The following is a 6,666-nucleotide window of genomic DNA, read 5'->3' as shown; positions in this document are numbered from 1 at the left end:
CCTATGCTAAATTCAGCCACTACCGTCCTGTACTTTCAAGCCTCTTTCCTACTTTCACTTTTGTGACGTGGGGCTATATATGCCAAACTCTAACCCTTTGGAGCCGGTAATACTGACTGGTATAAATAGCTCTGTTACTGCTATTGCAAGCATCTCCCTGCACTTTTTGCATATCCCTACATGTATAATGCCCATCACCTTATCCATTTTCAGATTTGAATGTTTCCTCAGAACTTTATCTTCTATAAATGTACTGGCCTCTACTTCTATCCTATTTAATTGATGTCACTTACATCTTTGCATTCTTTGCATTTTTGTCTTTAAATATCTTGAGATTTTCAAACCAAGTCAAGTAAAATGTACTTTTATTTGCGTACACAGGTCCATAACATTATACACAGGCTACAAAACCATTTCTGATTTACATTTGAAGGTTTAAAATTAATATATACTAATATATTAAGCATTATGTACATTAATGGCGCTATATAAATAAAGACATACATACATATATAGCTAGATTTTTTTAAATGATGTTTCAGCTTTTTACTGCGTAGGTGAAGATATTTGTCACTGAAAACTGCAGTTTAAGCAAAATTATTTAACCACGTCCACACTTCCTGCTGTTCTCCACGGATATGTCATTCAATTGAGAAAATGTATTTTGTCAGACAGTTTTGCCCTGTAGGGAGAAGACAAAAAGTGGTATGTTAAGGTAGCAATCCCCCAGAAGCCTATATCCGTTTAACTTGTATAATGTTAGCACCTTGCCTCCTGTGCATGTCCTGCCCTAAAAACAAAACAAAAAAAACCCTTTAAAATGTCGATTCTTACACTAGCGTGTTATGTTACCACGGTAACCTTTACACTGATAAACTATACAAAAGACCTAACCGCTCACCTGAATATCAATGACAGATGTTGGGAGTGGCCAGATATCCAGAAGTAGGTAGGAGGTGCATGAAGGGAAAATGAACGTATATATATACACATAAATGATCCCCAAAGGGGTCCCAGAAAGTCCCTATATAATCAAGAGAAAACGGGCTATATTGCCTCCGTGTATAGAGCCCTATTATAACAAGGTATAGGAACCAAATATATATAAAACGAGCAGTGTGATTTACTATATACAGGGAAATGTTAAAAATCACCAGTGGTGTGGTATTGAATCAGCAAAAATGTGTCTCCTTATAATAGCAATAGAGACTCCTCTAAGTTAATACCCCATAGGCTAGCCTGTAATCAAAGCAGCCAATAGCGCAGATTCAAATACTGTTACTGCTTATTTTGAGGGCTCAAAAAGGGAAACCAGTCTGATTAGCTGGCTACAGGAATGAAGACACGCATCGGTATAGTGTGTCCCGCATATTGTAATTCACATTTAGGGAACACAGATGGTAGAAAGACACCGCCATAAAACCAGATCTGTTGTGGAAGGAATAGTTACGCCGACTCATCATCCGACGCCACCTTAAAACGATTTAAGGGTACTAACTGAGGAGTCTCTATTGCTACTATAAGGAGACACATTTTTGCCTATAAGTGGGACACAGTTTTTTATAAAGTGATTTTCTACTGACGGCCTATGAGAAGCTGGCAGCATAGTTACTTTATATCACCTTCCGACATATATACTATTCTGGATTGATACTTGTGACATATGTACACACATGTAGGTTCTGGCTATAAGGAGTACAGCGGTCTCCAAACTCACTCCTCAAGAGCACTCAGTCAAGCGCTGAGCCACTGATTGAGCCACCTGTGCTGAAACAGGGATATCCATAAAAGCCGGCCTGTGTGCGGCTCTTGAGGACTGAGTTTGGAGACCCCTGGCCTAGGTATCACGAATACCACTTCTATCAAGTGCTCATCGGACATAACAGGTTAACCCCTACTTACCTTCTGAGCTACATCTGGCAGTGTTATGTATGTTTCTAGGTCTGATAAGTTTCCTCTATCAGTACCTATACTTACCTGGATGAAAGACACGCATACATCTGCACCGATTCAATACCTCACCACTGTTGATTTGTAACATTTCACTGTATATAGTAAATCACACTGCTCATTATATATATTAATACAACTTTATTGATTTATTTTCATTTTAATGTTAAATATCAGCCTGGGACTGTGTCAATTGCTCTTTGGTTCCTATACCTTGTTATAATAGGGCTCTATACCCTGAGGCTATTTCGCCTGTTTTCTCTTATTAGATTATACATGGACTGTGTGCATAATATTAGGGTCTTTCCGTGACACCTTCGGGGATCGGTTATTTGTATATAACCTTTACACTGCACAGAGCTCCATTGTACCCTGCTGGAGACTTAATATTTCAAATGTGTATATCTCATGAACAGAGCATCAGACTTTCAAACTAACATAAGCATGGGAAAAGGCAAACGGAGATCTCCATTTTCTCGCTCATGTTAATAGATCAGCACAGATTGCTGCGCTGATCCTTTCTGTAAAAGCTTTCATGTATTTCATATTAATATTGGTTCAATGTTGATATTTTATGGAGTACATTTCTGAACAAAAACCTTAAACCAGCACCTACTCTTTTCAAAACACTTGTTGCTGCTAGCTAATAGCAATATTATTCATGCTTTCTACAGTGACTCAGGCCTTTTTTCTTCTATAGAAATCTTTTCATTGATTTTTAGAAATTATTTAAATCTAAATTTCAATAAAAGGCAGTCTACTGAATTACAAAGTAGTGTCAACAAAAATCATAGGATACTTATACACCCCGAGGTTTGGAAGACCGGGAAACAGTTCTTCCATTGAAGCAGCACTGCCAATCATAATTTTTTAGCTTTTTGCCATGTGGTTGAAAATGGAGCCATGTTAGTAATGACTCGTAGCTCAGAAGCAAAAGGGGTAGAAACGTTAAGTTATGTGTTCTACACACATTGCAGCCTTTAGTTAAAAAGCACTTACCCATATTCGGGCCTGAATACAAGCTAATCGGCTATCAGTCCAATGTAGAACACCTACAGACACCGCACAGTTTGTTGATGCTGTAACTGCATTTGCTTTTATGTAGATCAAGCCCAGAGATCAAATAAGTGTAGTTAATGTACCTACAGAGAAAGAAGCAGAAACAAAAAATATACATTAGGTCAAGTATTGTGTTCCTGCTGTCTTTTCTTATGCTTCAGTAAAAACTATAATGTTTAAGAAAAATGGGTGAAAAGCAATGCATTTGATACAACCTGACAGTTTTTAACCTTTAAGAACTGGGAAACCCTTTAAAAATCTATAATAACTCCTTGGCACCCCAGCATACATTTGCAATGTACCTAAAACGTATACGGCTGTAATAGAGCATATCATAATTTCAAACACTACAAAGTTACAACATTTAGAATACAGGCATACCCCGCATTAACCTACGCAATGGGACTGGAGCATGTATGTAAAGCGAAAATGTACTTAAAGTGAAGCACTACCTTTTTCCCACTTATCGATGCATGTACTGTACTGCAATCGTCATATACGTGCATAACTGATGTAAATAACACATTTGTAACAGGCTCTATAGTCTCCCCGCTTGCGCACAGCTTCGGTACAGGTAGGGAGCTGGTATCGCTGTTCAGGACGTGCTGACAGGCGCATGCGTGAACTGCCGTTTGCCTATTGAGCGAGATGTACTTACTCGCGAGTGTACTTAAAGTGAGTGTCCTTAAACCGGGGTATGCCTGTAATTGGTTTCTTAAAAAGTAAAATGTCTGCTATTACATATTTTCTTTTTGTGGAACCCATGGTAACCTTCTGCAGAGCCAATACAATAAGCAATGACAATGTTAGAGCATGTAGAAATCAAAAAGCACAGAAAGTTCATCCAGTGTTAAAGGTGCATTCTGGATGACCACTTCTCGCTAAAATACAGTATGCTCTTTTACACACATTAACCAGTGCATTCAAATATACTCCTGCGGTGATAGTCTCCCCATATGCCAATTAGATTGTAAGATCTTTGGGGCAGGGGCTCTCTGCATCAACACAAATGTAACATTGGGAGAACTTATCCCATCTGTATTATAGTCCCTGTATTGGAATGTTTGTAAAAATTGTCAAGTGTTGCGTACCTGGCTTGGTGCTATAAATAATACATGTTTAAATATTCAATTTAAAAAAAAATATAATCATCTATTTTATGATTTGAACAGTAAATCTTTCATTGTTATGATGGACTACAAGCGTTGATCTCTGGAATGTCAGAGGTGGCTAAAGATTTTGCAGGGCTCGAGGCAAATACCTATTAGCGGAGTTGCTCCTTACTTTCCTACAATTCCTATAGCATTTTTTTGGGTGCATATACATTTTAATAACTGTACTTCCAAAAGACCGTACTCCCCCCTGCCCTATCTGCTCCGAGCATTCCCATAGTTGTTGCTCCTTGTGCACTAAGTGATAGACCGGACCTGCCATACTCTCCACGTTGGTTGCTTGCTGTTCTTTTCCCCTTGTATCTCTCTCCTTCTTCTGATTCTAATCCTCCATGAACATTTGTGGTCTCAACATATTTTAATTGATATCGCCTTTGCTCCTTTATTTTCATCTTTGTCCCCCAATATACCCGTTCTTGTGTCTCGTCTGCATTCTTCTCCCCACTGTCCCTCTGATGCAACACCTTTTCCATTATTGTCTCCTGTCCTAAAAAAAATATTAATGTACCCCAAAATGTCCCTCCTGTTTCCTTGATGTAACCTGTCCCTTTCTTTTTTCCCCTGTACGTTCAACATTGTTTAAATCTGTATTTATTAAGGTTTTCCCGTGATGGCATATTTTCAGCGGAATTATCATGCTTTAGTTGACTTCACAGTCAGAGGGCAGGGAGGAAAGCAGTTCAGAAAAGCATTCCCGGCTGCTCTTCGCCTTCCATCTTCAAGGGTAGCCAGTAAAAGAGGAATGCCTGAAGTTGCTAAAACCATCTGAGCCTTCTCTGGGAGATTTGCTGTGATACAAGACTGACACAGTCATAAAACAATTATGGGAGGCAAAGCTGACCCTCTGCAGTCACAAACCTAGACTTCCCCTCTATGCCTGGAGCCTGCCTCAGCTTGGAATGTTTTGTAGGGAAGGACAAATAGATATGACCTTTTTTTTTTAGTTGTACTCTAGTTTCCGGTCCCTATCAAAATTATATTTTGAGACAGATATCACCTTTTAAAGATCTAGTATTTAAAGGACACCTAAAACAACGCATTAACATTTTTTAACTGGCATTTGACAAGTAAATTATGTGTACAGGAGTTGAACATAACGAACATGGGTACAATCCAACGATCCCGACCCCAAAAAACATTTGTAAACAATTAACTGGCTTCCTGAAACAAAGCTAACCACACTAGAAGCAAATATTTGGCTACTTGTTTCCGTGAAAATCAATCCCAAAATGTAATATCTTATAGCTTCTGAGTGGGAGAATCTTTGTCAAGTTATTTTCCATACATTGTTACGCAACCTGCCTTTACCAGACAGCCAACAAAGAAAGAGGAGGGAGAAAGGAGAGCTTGCTTGTGGTAATGGTTGTTTAAACACCCTGGGACATAACACAAAATGAAGCAGTCAGAGGAAATCAAACTTCTCCCTATTGTCAGCTCAGCATATTTACATACTGACATTAAAAATGTGTAACAATACTTATACAGGTGCAGCAGCCGTTATTACTCTCGATATGGCATCTGCACTCATATTTTGGTAGAAAAAAGGTATAGATTACCCCCTGACGTGTCCCAGTCATTAGTAAACTTTAGTTCTATGAAGGACTGGCCCTTTAACACAGATATTAAAAGCATGGTGCCACTATAAAGCCATGCAAGAATAAAGCATGTGTGAACAGTCCAGCAACCAAGGGGTTAACCTTAGTTTTAAAAGAACAATTGTTCTGTGTCTTGTGGGTTTAACATTGAATGTTATGGGTCCCTGACTTGAGTGGCCATAAAACTATTAAGGAAAGGATGCTTACATTATACTGACACACAACGGTTTCCAGATACTCCACCGGGTATTATTGAAACTGCTGGGGCAAGCTTCAAAAGAACATTATTATTTTACCATTACAGACTAAGATAATAATCAATGCATGGAACAACCCATAATATCCTGTATAAATCTGTAACGGGCAGAAGTACTCGTTTATAAATCATATGGAATGTGATTAGATATCTGTGTTGCAAATACCAGGTAATTAGTCTCCCTCTCAAGGGTACCAGTAGTACTATCATATAGGAGTGTCTGTGTGTGCATCAGATTCATCTGAACACAGGGACACCGGTATCATTAATTTGGTGGTTACAGGGAGTGTGTTATGGGATATTTTATACGCTCAGATTAAATCTAAATTAAATAACTCCCCCCTCTCCCTGAAAAGTCGGCCATAAAACAGCCACAGGGAAGAGAGTGATGAATGGGAGATAAGATACGCGGGCTCATGTCTCTGATCTTTGTCACAGAGGCAAGGTTTGGGTATAAAAATCCATGGTTTTGAGTCACTAAAACAGAATTCATCCAGGTGTGTTATATTTGATAACACGTGGATTTCATATTTCCTATTTCATGGTCTCTTGAAGGATCCAATATCCTTTGTTTGTAATTAGCTTTTGTGTTTTATTTCTTTGTATTTCGTAAACTGTCTGCATCTATGCATTG

The 6,666-nt window shown here is 38.6% G+C and overlaps 1 long non-coding RNA gene across 5 annotated transcripts in view; it reads right to left on the bottom strand.

Annotated features, from left to right (window-relative positions):
• Positions 1–348: 348 nt before the first annotated feature.
• The window catches only part of LOC142490261 (uncharacterized), a 30,888-nt gene continuing 24,570 nt past the window's right edge, over positions 349–6,666 (bottom strand). For all 5 annotated transcript variants that reach the window (XR_012800013.1, XR_012800014.1, XR_012800011.1 and 2 more), the window contains 2 exons: positions 2,950–3,092; positions 349–682 (listed from right to left, as the gene is read on the bottom strand). This is a non-coding gene — a long non-coding RNA (uncharacterized LOC142490261). The remainder of the gene's footprint in view (positions 683–2,949; positions 3,093–6,666) is intronic.

The sequence above is a fragment of the Ascaphus truei genome, chromosome 3 (assembly GCF_040206685.1).
Source record: "Ascaphus truei isolate aAscTru1 chromosome 3, aAscTru1.hap1, whole genome shotgun sequence".
Taxonomy (NCBI): domain Eukaryota; kingdom Metazoa; phylum Chordata; class Amphibia; order Anura; family Ascaphidae; genus Ascaphus; species Ascaphus truei.
This window is presented reverse-complemented; position numbering and strand designations above follow the sequence as displayed.